This window comes from Ahaetulla prasina, chromosome 7 (assembly GCF_028640845.1).
Source record: "Ahaetulla prasina isolate Xishuangbanna chromosome 7, ASM2864084v1, whole genome shotgun sequence".
Classification (NCBI taxonomy): Eukaryota; Metazoa; Chordata; class Lepidosauria; order Squamata; family Colubridae; genus Ahaetulla; species Ahaetulla prasina.
Genome location: NC_080545.1, coordinates 98,878,529 through 98,898,189, shown reverse-complemented (window position 1 = coordinate 98,898,189; position 19,661 = coordinate 98,878,529). Strand labels below are relative to the sequence as shown.

At 44.9% G+C, this 19,661-nt stretch overlaps 1 protein-coding gene across 2 annotated transcripts in view; it reads right to left on the bottom strand.

The window, feature by feature from the left end:
* Positions 1-19,661, bottom strand: part of EXOC4 (exocyst complex component 4) — a 410,015-nt gene that overhangs the window by 237,355 nt on the left and 152,999 nt on the right. The gene's annotated exons all lie outside the window — the stretch shown is intronic.

The following is a 19,661-nucleotide window of genomic DNA, read 5'->3' as shown; positions in this document are numbered from 1 at the left end:
AGAGTTTCAACCCAAAGAAATCCCTGAAAGGCTGATATCAATAAATTACAGTTTAACTGTGGCTCAGCTGAAAGACGATAAGGTGTTTTTGGACAAAGGCGGTAAATTCTTGCCAGTAGAAATTGTCTTTCTTTTTTTTTAAAGCTGTTCCAGAGAACAGGGAAGTTTTTGGAAGTTAACGGGATCTTTGGGCAGGATTCAATCCACCTGGAAGAAGAGAGTCTGTGGGAAATTCAAGAGATTCTCCCAGAAAATGTAACAATGCTGATTTTCTACAAAACAAAAATTAGCATTGTGACATTTTCCTCCTGGGGAGGACAGCTATGGCAAATATACACAGCGTACTAAAAAGCAGAGACATCACCCTGCCAACAAAAGTGCGCATAGCCAAGGCTCTGGTGTTCCCAGTTGCAATGAATGGCTGTGAAAGTTGGACCATAAGGAAGGCTGGGCGCCAAAGAATGGAGGCCTTTGAACTCTGGTGCTGGAGAAGACTCCTGCGAGTCCCTTGGACTGCAAGGCGATCCAACCGGTCAGTCCTAGAGGAGATCCACCCTGACTGCTCTTTAGAAGGCCAGATCCTGAAGAGGAAACTCAAGTACTTTGGCCACCTAATGAGAAGGAAGGACTCCCTGGAGAAGAGTCGGATGCTGGGAAAGATTAAGGGTAAAAAGAAGAAGGGGGCTGCAGAGAATGAGGTGGCTGGAGCAGTCGGCATGAGCTTAAATGGACTCCAGAGGATGGTAGAGGACAGGAAGGCCTGGAGGAACGTTGTCCATGGGGTCACGACAGGTCGGACACAACTTCGCGACTAACAACAACGTTTTCTGGGACAATATCTAGAAATCTCTTTCAAGAGAACCTTGCTTCCGTGGAAATCTGACCTCTAGCACAGAGTTCCTTGAAATTTTTCATCTAAAGACCCCTTCCCACTTGTAAAAACGTTGGGAGGACCCCAAAACAGCTCTTCTTTGGGTCCCATTGCTCTGTATTTACCGTATTCATATTTATTTATTAATTAATTAGACATGTATGCTGCCCATCTGGCCTGGAATACATTAAATTAAAATGGACATTTTAAATTAATTAAACAAATTAATTAAATTAATTATTTAATTAATTAAATAAATAAATAAATTAGCCATCACTCTGCTAAACAAATAATTCCCTCAACAATGTCAAACTATTTACTAAATCTACACTACTATTAATCTTCTCATCGTTTTCATCACCAATCTCTTTCCACTTATGACTGTATGACTGTAACTTTTTGTTGCTATCACTAAGGGTTAAATTGCAACCTATGCCCATCATTTGTGTTGTAAATATTGTATCTTTGATGAAGGTATTTTTTTCTTTCTTTTTCTTTTTCTTTTCTTTTATGTACAATGAGAGCCTATGCACCAAAACAAATTCCTTGTGTGTCCAATCACACTTGGCCAATAAATTCTATTTTATTCTATTCTATGTTCATAAAATAGCAATGATAAAGCATGCAAAAATAACAATGTCAAACCTGTGACGTATTAGAAGAAATGAAATATTCAGGAAAAAAAAGTATATTTTTGACAAATGAAAAATAATAGGGTGTTTTTTTCTTTTGTCCTTTAAAAAAATATATATTGGTGGTTTCTATATATATATATAGAATATATAATATATATTGAGGTAGTCCTCAATGTACAACGGTTCATTTAGTGACTGTTCAAAGTTACAGTGGCTTGGCAACTGATTCATACTTATGACGGTCGCTGTGTCCCAAGGTCACGTGATCCCCTTTCACGACCGTCTGACGAGGCAAAGTCAATGGGGAAGCCGGATTCACTTAACAACTGGGTTACTAACTTAGCGATTGGAGGGATCCATTTAACAACCGTGGCAAGGAAGGTCGTGAAATGGGACAAAGCTCACTTAACAAATGTCTCACTTAACAACATAAATTTTGGGCTCGATTGTGGTCGGAAGTTGAGGACTACCTGTATTATACCAATTGTAGTCGTAACTCAAGGAGTATCTATAGATACAAGGTTTCGTTTTCTACATATCAAAATGAGCTTCTGACTGACAGTCAGCTGTATTTATTATGGGAATTATGGGAAGGAGAAGAAGGAGGAGTAGAAGGAGGAGGAGGAGGGGAAGGAGAAGGAGGACGAGAAGGAGGAGGAGGAGGAGGAGGAGAAGGAGGAGGAGGAGGAGAAGGAAGAGGAGGAGGAGGAGGAGGAGGAGAAGGAGGAGAAGGAGGAGGAGAAGGAGGAGGAGGAGGAGGAGGAGGAGGAGGAGGAGGAGAAGAAGGAGGAGTAGAAGGAGGAGGAGGAGGGGAAGGAGAAGGAGGAGGAGAAGGAGGAGGAGGAGGAGAAGGAGGAGGAGAAGGAGGAGGAGGAGGAGGAGGAGAAGGAAGAGGAGAAGGAGGAGGAGGAGGAGGAGAAGGAGGAGAAGGAGGAGAAGGAGGAGGAGGGGAAGGAGAAGGAGAAGGAGGAGGAGGAGGAGGAGGAGGAGAAGAAGAAGAAGGAGGAAGGAGGAGGAGGAGGGGTGGAGGAGGAGGAGGAGGAGGAGGAGGAGAAGAAGAAGAAGAAGAAGAAGAAGAAGAAGAAGAAGAAGAAGGAGGAGAAGAAGAAGAAGGAGGAGAAGAAGAAGAAGAAGAAGAAGAAGAAGAAGAAGAAGAAGAAGAAGAAGAAGAAGAAGAAGAAGAAGAAGAAGAAGAAGAAGAAGAAGAAGAAGAAGAAGGAGAAGAGGAAGCAGCCGCCACTAAGGGGAAAAAAGAGTTTGTGATTAAGGCACATTAAGGCACTGACAACACCTCAATCTCCTAAGAACATGGAGGAATTAATGCTAATTATATTTCACCCAGCGAGGAAACTGCCTTAACCTAATAGAACAGCCCTGACAGCAGCAAGTGGATCAGAACAGCGAAGCGCGACTCTTATTTAAACAAATTAACAGGAAACAACCAGGCCAAAAGAATTAAGCTGCTAATCAGACAAAACTGAGAATATTGCTTCTTCTTGTTGTTGTTTTTTAAAGCAATGCAATTAAATAGCAATAACCCGGTTTCTATCCATAAATATCTCAGATTTATTCACTGCAAAGAGGTCGCTATTTTTAATTCTTCTTCACGCAGGCGAAAGAAATATGTTTGTGCCGTTTGCTTTGCTCTGCATCTTACCCGTTTCTTGTTCCACTCCGTAAAAGAAACTCCCCCCAAAAAGTTTGCATGAAGTCTACATCTGACGATCTAAAGGGAGATGAATTAAGTCCCAAAGGTGTTTTTCCAAGAAGCAACTGGACTTTCTGGTTTGTTTTTTAATTTGCAGGCATTTGCTTCTCATCCAAGAAGCGATGGATCTGTACCACATTGAAAAATAGAGTGTTCTCTAGCTAAAGAACCTATAATTCAATTTTACAGGATATCCAAATCAGAACAGACTCTCAGTAACCTGGATTGAATTTATTATTGTTTATAGATCTCCTCTGTGATTTTTATCACCACTGGCCATATTTCTTGATAATCCTGCTCATTTTAGAGCTTAATACAGATTTCTTTTTTTTTTTTAGCCTTGTAAAGAAAGCAATGTAATATTTTCAGCCATTAACACCCTTCCTAGTGATATACACAGAAACGAATACCTCCGTTACATTTTTCAACCAGGGGTGAAATGCTTCCGGTTCGGACCGGATCGCCCGATCCAGTAGCGATGGCGGCGGGTGATTCGGAGAACCGGTAGCGAAAATCCCTGGCCCCACACCCCCGGCATGCCCAGCTGAGCCGCGCGATCATCAGAGGTTTTTTTTTTTAAAAACTTTTAAAAGCATTTTTTCTTTGGCTGAAAAAATGCTTTTAAAAGTAAAAAAAAGGCTCTGATGATCACGTGGCTCAGCTGGGATCGTCAGAGCCTTTTAAAAGCATTTTTTCTACAACCTCTTCGGCCAAAGAGGTTGTAGAAAAAATGCTTTTAAAAGTTTAAAAAAAAGTTGGCCGCACCCACCGTCAGATTATCCCCCCACAAGCCACACCCACAGTAACAAATTTTACATTTCACCCCTGTTTTCAACCCCTTGTTTATTCATCTAATATTTTTCATCTTTTCTTCTCCTCTTTTCTACGGTTGTTTATGGACTATTTTTTCACGTCTAATCAAAGTATAAATTCCAAAGGGATTGGAAGGCAGGCAAGCGGTAAATAATATCAGAACCGCAAGCAAAGTTATATATATATAGACATGTTGCTTCAGCAGAGACCCATTGCAAGCTAAGATCCTTAATGGTGGGCGCCCAATCTAGAAATATATGGACTTTTTAAGTCTGCCCTTTTTGCTCCAAGAACTGGCTGGCCAAGTTTGGCTATACAGGTAATCCTTATGACCAGAAGTGGGCTTCATATTCTTCACTATTGGGTCGCCTAGCACCGGAAATGTGAGTGGTAAAATACAAATTTTTTTACTACTGATTTGTGGGCGTGGCTTGGTGGGTGTGGTGTGGCTTGGTGGGTATGGCAGGGGAAGGATACTGCAAAATCCCCATTCCCTCCCCACTCCTGGGGGAAGGATATTGCAAAATCTCCATTCCCTCCGCACCCTGGGGCCAGCCAGAGGTGGTATTTGCCGGTTCTCCAAACTGCTCAAAATTTCCGCCACCGGTTCTTCAGAACCTGCAAGAACCTGCGGGATTTCACCCCCGGCGCACGCGCCATCCATGCAATGCGCATAACATCCAACAAACCACAGGAATTTGCTCTTATGCGCCGTCCACACATGCGTACGGCATCAAAACCGTAACGATATAGCACGGGATTTGCACCAAGGCAGGGACAGCCACCCAGAGGTCGCTACTATCGGTTTGCCTGAACTGGTCCGAACCGGCTGAATACTTATTCTGCAAAGCGCCAGAAGGCAGGACAAGAAACTATGGATGGAAACTCAACAAGGAGGGAAGCAACCTGGAATGAAGGAGAAACTTCCTAACAGTGAGAATAATTAACCAGTGGAACGACTTGCCTCCAGAAGTTATAGGCGTTCCATCACTGGAGGCTTTTAAGAAAAGACTGGACAGTCACCTGTCTGAAATGTCATAGGGTCTCCTACTTGAGCAGGGGGTTGGAATAGAAGACCTCCAAGGTCCCTTCCAGGTCTATTCTATCCTATCCCATCCCATCCCATCCTATCCCCATAGTCACATGATCAAAATTTGGATGCTTGGCAACTGGCTCACATTTATGACGGTTGCAGTGTCCCAGGGTCACGTGATCCTGTTTTGCGACCTTCTGACAAGCAAAGTCAATGGTGGAAGCCCGATTCACTTAGCAATGCCATCATTCTGCTTAACAACTAATTCCCACAACGTTTATTTATTTATTTATTTATTTTTATTTTATTAGATTTTTATACCGCCCTTCTCCCGAAGGACTCAGGGCGGTGTACAGCCAAATAATAAAAACCCCACAATATATACATTAAAACGTTGTCAAATAATTGACTAAGATTGTATTACTATTATTCTTCTCTTCCTTACTGGTATCTATCTCTTCCCACTTATGACTATAACCATGTTGCTTGTCTCTTTCAATTTATATTGTTTTTATTTGTTTCCTAGTACGATTTGATAGCTTATTAGTAACCTTGACTATCACTAAGTGTTGTATCTTTTGATTCTCGATGAATGTATTTTATTTTTCTTTATGTACACTGAGAGCACATGCACCAAAGACAAATTCCTTGTGTGTCCAAATCACACTTGGCCAATAAAGAATTCTCTTCTCTTCTCCTAACTTAACAATGGCAAGAATGGTTAGGAGGCAGTTTTTTTTGCCGCTCGCTGAAGAAATTAGGCCTGTTTGCCTGGGGATGAAGAAGAGGTAGGAGAATTGGCTCCTGCAATGTTTAATTATTTGTGGCCAAGCCATCCATCAAAATCCTTTTCCGCGTTAATCAAATGCATAAAGAAGAAGATTTATGAGAGGTGGTAAAATCTGCAGGGCCCCCCCCGTCCGTTTATAACAAGGACTTCTGACTTTCTGCGTAAGAGAGGCCGATTACGGCCATCGGCGCGTGAAACCTTAATGATTTGGACATGGACCTTAAACAAATTTGGACAAGGGCAAGAGAAGAGTTGACAGTTCTGGCCAAGTATCAGAGCACCTTAAAACCATCTCATCGGTTGCGGTTAGAAGGAGTGCAATTTCCACGTCGTGTATCCTTTATTGTTGATTTATGACATCAATTGCAATGAAATAGCGTCCCATCTGTTCGAGGAAGCAAGGAGAAGAAGTAGTCCTCGACTTACGACCAAAACTGAGCCCCAAATTTCTGTCACTAAGCGGGACAGGTGTCCCAGGGAGTTTGGACCCATTCTACGACTTTTTCGTGCCGCGGTTGTGGTAAGTGAATGAAAGGGGAACCTGGCTTTCCTGTGAACTTTGTGTGTCAGAAGGTTGCAAAAGAGGATCACGTAACCCGGGGCACGGCGACCGTCTTAAGTATAAGTCAGCCGCCAAGCGTCTGAATTTTGATCACATGACCACGGGGGTGCTGCAGTGATGAGAAGCCTGAAAAACGGTCCTCCGTTCAAAACTTGCAACGGTCCCGAAAAATGTGATTTAGGAACGTTTTTCACACCTGTGACCGTTGCAGCATCCCCAAGGTCACGTGACTTACATTCAGATGCTTGGCAAATAGGACTCATATTTATGACGGTTGCAGTGGTCCCCGGGGGTCATCTTCTGGCAGGCAAAGTCCAAGGGGAAGCCCGATTCACTTAACAACCGGGTTACTAATTTAACAACTGCTGTGATTCACTGAACTAAGGTAGCATTAAAAGTCGTAAAAGGGGCACAACTCACATAACAAACGTCTCATTTGGGAACATAAATTCTGGAGTCCTTTGTAGTCGTAAGTCGAGGACTAGCTGTAGCCTAGTTAGGACTTCAGAGGGGAGAGCAAAAGTAACTACACCATCAGTCTCGCAAACTTATATAGAAACACACAGTTGAGGCAACCACTTTCTCTTTGAGCTTTTAAGACAGCGTGTCAAGAAACGGCCAGATTATAAATTGATTGATTGCCATTGTACAGGAATAATGGTAGAATTAAACAAGTTGGAATGGTGTAAAGTCGGGACTGCTCGGTAACCACTCCGGAAGGGAAAGGGTAAGGAAAGAGGAGTAAAGAAGGAAGAAAGTAGGTAGGCAGGTAGGTAAGTAGGAAAGAAGGGAGGGAGAAGAAAGAATAGGAGGAGGAGAAGGACGGGAAAATAGAGGGTTAGAAAGGATGGAAGTGAGAAGTGGGAAGGAGGAGGGGAAGTAGGAAAGCGAGGAGAAGGATGGTGGGGAAAGTAGAAGAAGGATGAGAAGGGTAGAAAGGATTAAGGGAAGGAGTGGCGGTCGAGCAGCCCTGATGGAGTATAATTTGAGTATAGGATCGATTGTTAGATAAGTGATTGTATTGTACACTGGTCAAACTGTGGGAATTATTATGGAAAATAAAAAATTTTGTTCTGGCAAAAAAAAAAAGAAACGGCCAGCTTCTAACTTTAGCTATCAGAGGCCTTTCACCTGGACTTGATCGATTTAACGGGACCTTCTCTTTATTTGCCACGATCTCAACCGAACTTCCTTCCCTTTGAACTGACTTAAAAGTCACAGCATAAAAAAAAAAAAAAAGGCGGGGGGACATTTAGAGCAAGGGGCCTAATCTTCTGCCCAAGACAGGATCCCAAAGTAAACAGCCGGTGGCAGAGAACTCTCCCAAGTTGGATAGATCAGCAGCTGCCAGCTTCTCCAGCAAGGGTGTAAAGTAATGAAAGAGTGGCACCTTACCTGTGCATTCATTCATTCGTTCGTTCGTTCGTTCATTCAATCAATTATGCTACCTCAGTTGGCAGAGTGACTCTACAGATGGGATGGGAGGGGGTGGGATGGAAGGGGAGGATGGAGGAAGGGAGGGATGGGTGAGGGAGGAAGGAGGGAGGGAAAGAAGGAAGGAGGGAGGGAGGGGTGAGGGAAGGAGGGAGGAAGAAAGGAGGGAAGGATGGGGGAATGAGTAAGTAAGTGAGTTAGTGAAGGAGGAAGGAAGGAAAGAGGGAGGGAGGGATGGGGAGGGAGTGAATAAGTGAGTGAGTGAAGGAGGAAGGAAGGAAGGAAGGAAGGAAGGGGAGTGAGTGAGTGAGTGTGAAGGAGGGAGGAGGAGGAGGAGGGAGGAGGAGGGAGGAAGGAAGGAAGGAAGGAAGAGAGAGAGGGAGGGAGGGAGGGAGGAAAGAAGGAAGGAAGGAAGGAAGGAAGGAAGGAAGGGTGAGAGTGAAGGAGGAAGGAAGGAAAGAAGGAAGGAAGGAAGGAAGGAAGAGAGAGAGGGAGGGAGGGAGGAAAGAAGGAAGGAAGTGAGAAGGCAGGGAGGGGATGGGAAAGGAAAAAGGAAGGAAGGAAAGAAGGAAGGAAGGAAGGAAGGAAGGAAGGAAGGAAGGAAGGAAGGACAGACATTGCAGGTGGGTTTGGGTACAGATGTTGAGACTCTAGAAAGAGCGCAGAGAAGATCAACAAGGATGATTGGGTGTCTAAAACATATCAACAGTTGCGAGAACTGGGACTATCCAGTCTAACAAAGGGAAGGATTAGGGGTGACATGAGAGTCCTCCCATATCTGACAGGTGGTCACACAGAAGAAGGTCAATCTATTCTCCAAAGCCCCTGAGGGCAGGGTAAGAAGTAATTAATGGAAGGTCATTAAAGGGAGATCCAACCTAAAACTAAGGAGAAAAATCCTGACAGTGAGAAAAATTAACCGGTGGAACTACTTGCCACCAGAAGTTGTGGATGCCCCAACGCTGGAAATTTTTAAGAAAATGTTGGACAACCATTTGTCTAAATTAATATAGGATTTCCTGCTTGAGTAAGGGGTTGGACTCTGTTATTCTGATTATATTATTTCTGATTATATTATTCTTATTATTTGCTATTCCTCTGTTATTTTAAGACACTACAAGTGGGAGAAATCAGCATTCAAACCAAAATTAAACTAGGCAGGTGTATTTTACGTTTATATGTTTTTTTTTATCCCAACATTACAAAAGGGGGAACTGTACAATCTATAATGCCCAGAGCTGGTTCTGACCGCCGTGGTGCTATCAGCCCTGCAAAAACATAAATAATAAAATAAAGTAAAAGAAAAAAAAATGAAACCTCAGTGCATAAATATCCCAGTTTTTACATAATTTATAGTTACACATAGAACAGAACAAAGGAAGATCAGCCGGATATGTTCAACTCCACCGCACAGAAAGTCCTCCCCTTCTCTGCCCTCCAGCAATTCATCCCTTGAGTGACAAGCCAACAGTTGTGTTCATACTAATCCACATTTGTAGGAGCCATGATTTATTAAACAAGCCAGCAACAAGCCTTGCAAAGTAATCCTGGCTTCTTTCCCCTCCATTTTCGGGTCCTTTCCCCTTGCAACCAATGCTTCTAGGCTGGCTAGAGGTTAAGACAGGAATTGTAAATCTGAAATAGGCCAAAGAAATCGGGCATCCTGATAGCATATGCCACACTTAATAAGTCATGGTTAAAAATGGCCCTGCGGGCTCCTTGGTGCTTTTCTTACCTCGGTTGCTTTCTTGCAACCCCACTAGGTAACATCATCTGGGTTAGAAGGGAGTGGAGTTTGCGGTGAGAATGAGGAGGAGGTGGGAAGGAGGAGGAGGAGGAGGAGGAGGAGAACTGTGGGGTCCTTGGTGCTCTCTGAGCTTGGTTGTTTTCTTGCAGATGTTTCATGACCCAACTAGGTAACATCATCAGTGCTAGAAGGGAGGGAGGTTGGAGGAGGAGGAGGAGGAGGAGGAGGAGGAGGAGGAGGAGAGTGAAGTCCTTGGTGCTGAGCCTGGTTATTTTCTTGCAGACATTCATGACCCAACTAGGTAGCATCATCTGGGTTAGAAGAGTGGAGTTTGCGAATGAGGAAAGGGTGGGGAGGAGGAGGAGGAGGAGGAGAACTGTGTGATCCTTTGTGCTGCTTAGACTTGGTTGTTTTCTTGCAGGCCTTTCATGACCCATCAGATAACATCATCAGTCCTAGAAGGAAGTAGGGTTTGCTCTCTACTTATATCCAAATAACTTGCACTATCAAGGATGGTGGAGATGATCCTAGGCTGTTGTTTACTGTTCTGCTCCAAAACAAACCTGGTTTCTTTATTCAGAAGTCCCGCATATACATCCTGGCTACCAAACCAGCCCTAGAGAGAGGAGAGAAGCAACCCGGAACTAAGGAGAAATTTTCTGGCAGTGAGAAGCAGCTTGCCTCCAGAAGTTGTGAATGCTCCAACACTGGAAGATTTTAAGAAGAGTTTGGACAACTATGTGTCTGAATCAGTATACGGTTTCCTGCTTGAGCAGGGGGTTGGACTAGAAGACCTCCAAGGCTCCTTCCAATTCTCTTCTCCTGCCCTCCCTCCTCCGCTGCAACAGGCCTTCCAAAAACCTCCCCAGACAGTTTTTCTTATTGAAAAAAAAATGAGCTTTTGGTTATCTGAGACAGTCTATACATAGACAAATAGTTTCTTGCCTACCGTTTTGTCCTACCAATTGTCTCTTAAATTCACATTTCCAAAGAATTCTATTTAATAGCTCTAGCATTTTTATTATGATTTTAGGTGTGTGTGTGTGTGTCTAATCCTCAAGTGCCATCATCTGTAATGCACTATTCAGAGCTTATTACCATGCAAGGACAAAAGAGAGTTTTTTTCAGCAGGCAAACAAAACTCTAAGGAAGAGGTGCTCGGCTAATGGCAGGAATATCCAGGCCGGCTGCACGCTATTCATCGTCAACACTAATTGCTTGATTTGCATAAAGCTACAAACATTTCCGGCTTTGCAAAAGTGGGAGGCAGGAAGGAGGTTTGCAATGGCAAAAAGCCGACATTTTCCTCTCTGTGAAATTCTCCGGTATTCCTTTAATAGTACCACCGCTAGAGAAATGGAGTACAGGTGGCCCTCCACTTACGACCGTTTGTTTAGTGACCGTTCGGAGTTACGACGGCACTGAAAAAAGGGACCGAGGACGGTTTTTCTCACGACCGCCGCAGCATCCCCCATGGCCACACGAATCAAATTCAGACGCTCAGCCACCGACTCGTATTTATGACAGTTGCAACGGTGTATGTGTCATGTGATCCCCTTTTGCGACCCTGACCAGCAAAGTCCATGGGGAATCCCGAAAGGATTACAGAGAGTCCTTGATCTATGACCACGACTGACAGATGTTAAGTGAGTTCTACCCCAGGTTACGACCTTTCTCGCCACAGTTGTTAAGTGGATCACTGCCGTTGTTGAGCTAGCAACACGGCTGTTAAGTGAATCCGGCTTCCCCATGGACTTTGCTTGTCAGAAGGTCGTAAAAGGGGATCGAGTGACCCCAGGACACTGCAACCATCATAAATATGAGGCAGTGTTGTGTCTTGCCCGCTCTCACCACAGCCGGGGTCTTCTTATCTGCTTCCGAACATGGAGGAATGTTCTAGTATGCCTCCCAGCCCCAGCCCTGGCTCCATGCCCAGACAGGCTGAAGAGGAAGAAATACCTGCAGCCCCCAGCTCTGGCTCCATGCCCAGGCAAACGGAGCAACTAGACCCCTCCCCCTCCTCCACAGCATGTGAGCCTGAGGGAGGTCAATTGCCAACAGCTGCCGACTGGAGTGACCCTCGCGTCAGAAGACTTGATAGGCGGAGGCAACAGAAGGAAGGGAGGGGCAGGCCTGGATAAGTGCTGAGTCATGGAGCCACACCCCATGGTCTATATAAAGGATCTGCTTTCTGGCATTCTCTGAGTCAGGCAAAGTCTAAACATATCTTGCTGAAGTCACTTTCTGGTCTCCTGCCTGCCCTGAGGACTTTGCTAGGACTTTGGCAGAGCTGCAGAGGCAAGCCTGATTCGGATTTCCCTGACCCGGCCGTCAGCGGAGGAGTGGGACACGACAGGCAGTTGCCAAACATCCAAATTTTGGACACGTGACCACAGGGATTCTGCAATGGTCGTAAGTGTGAAAAATGGTCATCAGTCGCTTTTTTCAGGGCCATTATGAATGGTCACTAAACGAATGGTTGTAAGTCAAGGACTAGCTGTAAACTGCAACCCACCCTAAACTCGCAGCTGGCCCAGAAGGACACCATGGTGGACGGTATTAATGTCTTGTTGATATTTTCCACTTAGTGTTTTAACAGTGACAAGCTAACTGATCTCTAACGCAAGGCAGGACAAAGCAGGCCTCGAAAGGCTGGCGAACCTTTGATATTTACTTTAGATTTTTTTCCCAGCAGCTAGCCACATCCATCTGCTTACCGAACAAAATAAAAGGTCAGCAACTGGATAAACTTGAGACAGGAAGAATATGTAGTAACTGGACTACAGAGTCCCTTTACAGAGGAGATAGGCCGATGAAAAAATTAGATTAAGATAAGATAAGATAGGATAGGGGTAGGATAGGATAGGATAGCATAGGATAATAAAAAATAAAATAAAATGCAAAATAATAAATAATAAAATAATAAAATAAATCAACCACTTTCCTCAAAGATGTAGATTACAGAAATAATCCATTCCGCATTAGTTTTAAAAAAGAGCCGATTGTTAAATACATTGCAATATTTTTTTAAAAAGCCTTCCAGGCTCAATTCTTACTGCCATCACCCACCGACAATCTCACCACTCTCTCCCTCTCCCTCTCTCTCTCTTTCTCTCTGTGTGTGTGTGAGAGAGAGAGAGAGAGAGAGAGAGAGAGAGAAGTGGAGGGAGGGAGGGAGGGAGGAAGTAAGTGTAGGAAGTTAGCACCCACCGCTCTCCTAGAAGAATGAAATATTCTAGGAAATATTAAAAAGGCAGAATATTATATTCTGGATGGAGAAACATTTTTTTTTTTTGGAGGCAGGAAGCAAACTCATCCTTAATAGCCCCCATCTTCCTCAATAGCCCCAGCAGATGTCAGCACTTAAAAGAGATAGCTGGCTCTATTCATAAGCAAATGCCCTCACAAGATCCAACAAAGTAGGATTAGCCCTCTACCCATCTAGCAACAGAACTCCCCACATGGCACCTGGGGAGACTGCATCACCCAGCAAGCCTCAACCAAGCTTGGGACTCAAAAGACAACCTACAAAGTTACTCCTGCATGGCCCCATGGGAGTCTGACAACCAATCAGAATGCAAGCTCAAATTCAAAGCCCAATGGAAGGTATAAATCAATCTCTCTCTCTCTCTCTCTCTTTTCCAACAGAAGGAAGGGAGGGAGGGCAAATCCCACAGTCATCGTCCACCTCGTTCTGTTCCTCCTCCTTTTCATTCTCTTCCCCTCTGCAAACCCCACTCCCGTCTAGCACTGATGGCGCCACCCAGTTGGGTAATGAAACATCCTGAAGAAAGCCACCAAGCTCAGAGGCCGCCAAGCAAGGGTGCCACGAAGAAGGCTGCATGAAACATATACTCTGAAAAAAACCTAGGAAGGAACCATCGAGTCTCGTTCTGCCACACAAACTATTTAAACTGCGTTTTCTCTTGCTCCTCTGGAATGCAGCCCCTCCCTCCTGGGAATCCAGACTACATTCCACCACAGTATATCATTTGTTCACTTCATATATACATAAAATGGCTTTACTTGTGCAAAAACCCTCTCAACACAGACAGGATCAGCTCAAGAAACCAATCAGTACTCTAAACCAGAAGGTGAGGGCTGGACTGTCGGTCTCTCCCAAGGCTCTAACTTCCTATCCTTATGGAGACATTTGTTGTGACCAAGGCCCAAGTAGTGATTACCAAACACAATTCAGGCCTGAACAAATTTATTTTATTAAAACAGCTGAGAATTAATTCATTCTCAGTTTAGTCCAAAACAAAAATCTTCATAACCAGTCTGTTGGCCTTATCACCAACCTGCTGTCTTTGGCAACCTGCCAAAGGCTTTTCTTGGCAAAAACCCCACAAAGTTCAAGAGACGCTGACAAGAAGCAATGGAATCAATGTTGCTTTTCTACAAAGAATCCAAAGACTCATTGCTGCTCTTTTAAGCCTTATGGGAGTGGCCAATCATCTCCTGGCCTTACTCCCGAGTTGTCCTTTTTGCTTCAGCTGCTCTTGCCTTCTGGCAGCTCTTGGCATGTGTGCACTAGGAACAGGCTCTTCCTGTTCCTCTGTCCGCCTCTGGAGGCTCCGGAATCCGTGCATCGCTCCCAGATGGCCCTGGCCCCATCTCTGCCTCTGATGCAGAGCCCTCGTTCGGGTCTTCCCCTGACTCCAGGACTCGCCCATTGTCCTTCTCAGCCTCTTCACTGTCAGACTCCGCTGCCAGCTCCGCAGGCTGTTGGCGGCCCACAACAACATTATGCTGAATTGAAGTTCCCATGATGTTCAACGTTTTGAACAAAATTGGTTGCAGTATGTTGGGAAACGGCCAGGTAGCCTGGAAGGAGGGAGTCAAGTGAAGCCCTAGCTTGGATTCCTTGTGCAGCTGCAAGTAGCATAAGTTTGACCTCCCCCAAGATCCATGAAGCCTTATCTCGTCGTTCCCAAGGGAAAGCAAGCAGTCTTATAACATAGGTCTGTGATGGCGAACCTATGGCACTCGTGCCCTCTCTGTGGCCACACGTGCCATCGGCAGCTGCTCTTCTGGCTTCCGGTGGCCATGGTCTTTGTGGGAGCCAAAGCACCAGAAAACGGCCAAAAACGGCCCCAAGAATGGCCTGAAAACGGTCCGAAAAACAGCTAAAACCAGCCAAAAGACAGGCGTGCGCACACCAGCCAGCTGGTCTTTGGGTTTCCAGTGCTCCGGAAGACCAGCTGGCTGGCGTGCATGCATGTGCCAAAAATCCAAAGACTAGCTAGCCAGCACATGCACATGTGTTCCAGTGTCGTGTCCCACTCCCCCTCCGACGACCGGGTCAAGGAAGTACGTATCAAACGTGGCAATGAAGCCTCTGCAGCTTGCCAAATTCCTTTGAGGTTTATCAGGGCAGGCAGGAGTCCAAGTTGTGACTTCAGCGACAGAGTCCGATATCAGCAAACTAGATGAGATTTTGCTTGACTCAAGGTTGGAATGCCAAAAGCAGGTCCTTTATATAGGCTGTGGGGTGTGGCTCCATGACTCATCATTTATCCAGGCCTGCCCCTCCCTTCCTTCTGCTGGCGTCACCTCTCAGATCTCCGGAAGCGAGGATCCTCCCACTTTGAATTCTCTTCAGCTGGATCTGCTGTCAGTAATTCCAGCACATGGCTGGCTTCCTGCTCACACGCTGTAGGAGTGAAGTTTATTGGGCTTGTCTGTTCACTCCTGACATCTTCTCAGGGCATGGGGCCAGGGCCAGGGGCTGGAGGCATGACAGGCCGTTCATCTTCATTATCAGACTCCGAGTCTGATAACAGGCCCGGGTGGAGACAGGAGGGGCCCGGCTGAGGAGAGGAGGGAGGACGAGGCACAACATCGTTTGGGCATTCGGTGCCAAAAAGGTTTGCTTACATAAGTGGTAGACAATAAAGTTGCTGATGTTAGCTGTTCACCAGTGGTTCTGGTTGCTTGCGTCTGACACGATACGCAAAACAAAACAAAAACGCCACACGCTGAAGCAGCACAGAAGAGAACAGCATCATGTTGAAATACCAAGAATGTTAACTCCTGGATAATAAGTATATTTCATGTTCTTCAGCTTTCCGACTAATTACTTAAGGCATCTCACAAGAGCCAAGACGGTAACATTATCGGCCCTTAGGAGTCATTAAATGCCGCTGCTTAATAAGAGATTCCAAAAATGAAAGGAAAAAAAAAGGAAGGGGGAAAAAAAAATCCTCTTACTTGCATGTACTCCAAAAATCTCCTGAACTTTAAAAAGTTGTTAATCAGGCTCGAACTTCTATGTAAATGGAATGACGATTAAAGGTTAAGTACAGGTTTCGGAAATTTCAGAAGTTGACGACGGATCACCCTTCAAAACCGGGATGGTGGAGGTGGGGGAGAGAGAAAGGAAGAGAACTATCAAGGTTTGATGGGAATTAAACATCTTAATTAAAATACTCAGAAGTGCCGTACTCATTTCGGCACAAAGTTCTATTTTCAAATGTCAAGTTTAATCAGGCACTTGAGGGCAGAGGTGGGGGGGGGGAGAAAAAATGCATAATATTCCTCCAGCAAGGAAAAGGGGACGGAAGGACCACGGAAATATCTTCTTTTCGGCTTCTCCTTTTCATGCCTCTGGGTCGAGAGCTGCCCAAAGTCCTGGAGAAGATTCAGAGAAACAGGTGTCCCCAAGTCACCTTCATGAAGATCTCAAGCGCATTTTTTGTGCACAGTAAGTGTAGCTCTTGAGTGTGATTCTACTATTACACCACAGTCGCCTACCGTAGTAATGTAGGACCTTGGTATCTTTATCCTAAAGGTGCTTTTTCCAAAAAGCAACTGGATTTTCTTAGGGTTCTTTTTTCCCCCTTGAAAACGTCTTGCTTCTCATCCAAGAAGCTTCTCCCAAAGGTGCTTTTTCAAGAGGACAACTGGACTTTCTGGTTTTTCTTTGAAGATGTTTCGCTTCTCATCCAAGAAGCTTCTTCAGCTCTGACTGAATGGTGGGGAATGGAAGGATTGATACCCCTTGCAGACAGCTGGTCATTTGCATCCCTTTAGAGGGTCGTTGAGGCTACTTGGAGGTTTATCTGTATCCTCAGGGCTACCTGAGTGGTGTTTCTGGTTCCTGTAGTCTGCAATTTCCCCCCCCCCCCGGAAATCCATTCCTACTCCCACACCATTCAAAGGGTGTTCATCCCAAATTGTATAGCTAAAAGTGGTGAAATCCATTTTTTTTACTACAGATTCTGTGGGTGTGGCTTGGTGGGCGTGGCAGGGGAAGGATATTTGCACAATCCCCATTCCCTCCCCACTCCTGGGGAAAGGATATTGCAAAATCTCCATTCCCACCCCACTCTGGGACCAGCCAGAGGTGGTATTTGCTGGTTCTCCAAACTGCTCAAAATTTCCGCTATCAGTTCTCCAGAACCCGTCAGAACCTGCTGGATTTCAACCCTGGCTAAAAGTCTGTAGAGATTCTCAGTCATCCAGTTCATGGAATCTCTACAGACTTTTAGGTATATAATTTGGGATGAAGACCCTTGGAATGGTGTGGAATCAATTTCCCGAGGAGAAAAAAATTGCAGACTACAGGAACCATTTGCGCCACTCAGGTGACCCTGAGGACACAGATAAACCTCCAGGTAGCCTCAACGACCCTCTAAAAGGATGCAAATGACCTGTCGTGTCCCACTCCCACTCCGATGAACGAGTCAAGGAAGTCCATAACAAACTTGGCAACGAAGCCTCTGCAGCTTGCCAAATTCCTTCGAGGTCTCTCAGGGCAGGCAGGAGTCCAAGTTGTGACTTCAGCGATAGAGTCCGATATCAGCAAACTAGAGAAGACTTTGCTTGACTCAAGGTCGGAATGCCAAAAGCAGGTCCTTTATATAGGCTGTGGGGTGTGGCTCCATGACTCAGCATTTATCCAGGCCTACCCCACCCTTCCTTCTGCTGGCGTCGCCTCTCAGATCTCCGGAAGCGAAGGTCCACCCACTCTGAATTGTCTTCAGCTGGATCTGCTGTCAGCGTCTGGGAAAGGGAGGGGTCAGAGGGAGTAGGCCTGGGTAATTCCACCACCTGGCTGGCTTCCTGCTCTGAAGGCTGAGCCAAAGGAACTCATGCTGTATGAGTGAAGTTTATTGGGCTTCTCCTTTCACTCCTTGAATCCTCTCCGGGCATGGGGCCAGGGCCGGGGGCTGGAGTCATGACAGGCCTTTCATCTTCATTATCAGACTCATAGTCTGATAAAAGGCCCGGTTGGAGACGGGAGGGGCCCGGCTGAGGAGAGGAGGGAGGACGAGTCACAACATGACCAGCTGTCTGCAAGGAGTATCGATCCTTCCATCCTCCACCATCCTGTCAGAGTTGAAGAAGCTTCTTGGATGAAAAGCGAAATGTCTTCAAAAGAAAAAACAAGATAGTCCAGTTGCCTCCTGAAAAAAGCACCTTGGCCTGCATGACTGAGAATCTCTACAGACATCCAAGAAGCTTCTTCATCCAAGTTGTCCCAAAGGAGATTTGGGAACTGGATTTTGTTTTTGCTTGGAGAGGTTTTGCTTCTCATCCAAGATGCTTCTTCACTTCGAACTGAAGAAGCTTCTTGGATGAGAAGGGAAATGTTTTCAAGGAAAAAAACAAAACAAGAAAATCCAGTTGGCTTTTGGAAAAGCATTTTTGGGGCAACCGTGACCGGCATGATTGAGAATCTCCATAGACATCATATGGTTACTTTAAGGGTCCATTGTGAGTTATGGGATTTCTTAAGATCCCAGCTGTGGGAGAAGAACATGCTGAGGTAGAGATGGAGTCAAGAGAGGAATAAGCCTGGAATCGTTACGTTCCCACAAGCAGTCCAAGTCTCTCAAATTCCCTTGATCCTTATTTAGAGCCAATTTAGTGCTGACCATTAGTTGACTAAATTCTTGTGTACAAACAAGAGCAATAAATTAGCTTCACTGGAATTTAACTTGATTCTTGGCATCTAAATTTCTTGATTCTTGGCATTTAAATTTAAATTTAAATAATAAATCTGACACAGCCAATCACAGCCAGGTGCTGCAATTGTAGGGTTGTTGTTTTTTGCTGAGAATTGGAAAACTCTCCTTGGACTCAAACTCTGTACAGAACAGATAACTTTATTAACACCTCCATGTAATTTATAGAAATAATAAAATAACCGAGTTGGAAGGGACCTTGGAGGTCTCCTAGTCCAACCCCCTGCTTAGGCAGGAAACCTTACACCACTTCAGACAAATGGTTATCCAACATCTTCTTAAACATTTCCAGTGTTGGAGCATTCACAACTTCCGGAGGCAAGTTGTTCCACTGATTAATTGTTCTAATTATCAGGAAATTTCTCCTTAGTTCTAGGTTGCTTCTCTCCTTGATTAGTTTCCACCCATTGCTTCTTGTCCTGCCTTCAGGTGCTTTGGAGAATAGTTTGACTCCCTCTTCTTTGGGGCAGCCCCTGAGATATTGGAACACTGCCATCATGTCTCCCCTGGCGCAACAGCCTAATGCAGCCTGTTATTAACAGCAACTGCTTGCAATATTGCAGGTTCAAGTCCCACCAGGCCCAAGGTTGACTCAGCCTTCCATCCTTTATAAGGTAGGTAAAATGAGGACCCAGATTGTTGGGGGCAATAAAGTTGACTTTGTATATAATATACAAATGGATGAAGACTATTGCTTGACATAGTGTAAGCCGCCCTGAGTCTTCGGAGAAGGGCGGGATATAAATGCAAAAAATAAATAAATAAAAATAAACTAGACATACCCACTTCCTGCAACCTTTCTTCATATGAATTTAATTATTCATATTTATTCATATTTATTTATTTATTAAATCTCCAGGCCACCCATCTCACTGACAGAGCGATTCTGAGCTGTTTACAAGTTCAGTTCCTGCAACAGACTCTCCTTAGACATTTATTTATTTCATTTTTATCCTGCCTTTATAACTTTATAAGTAATTCAAGGCGGTGAACATACAAAATACTCTTTCTCCTTCCACTTTTCCCCAGAACAACAATCCTGTCAGGTGGGTTGGGCTGAGAGAGATGGACTGGCTTAAAGTCACCCAGCTGTCTT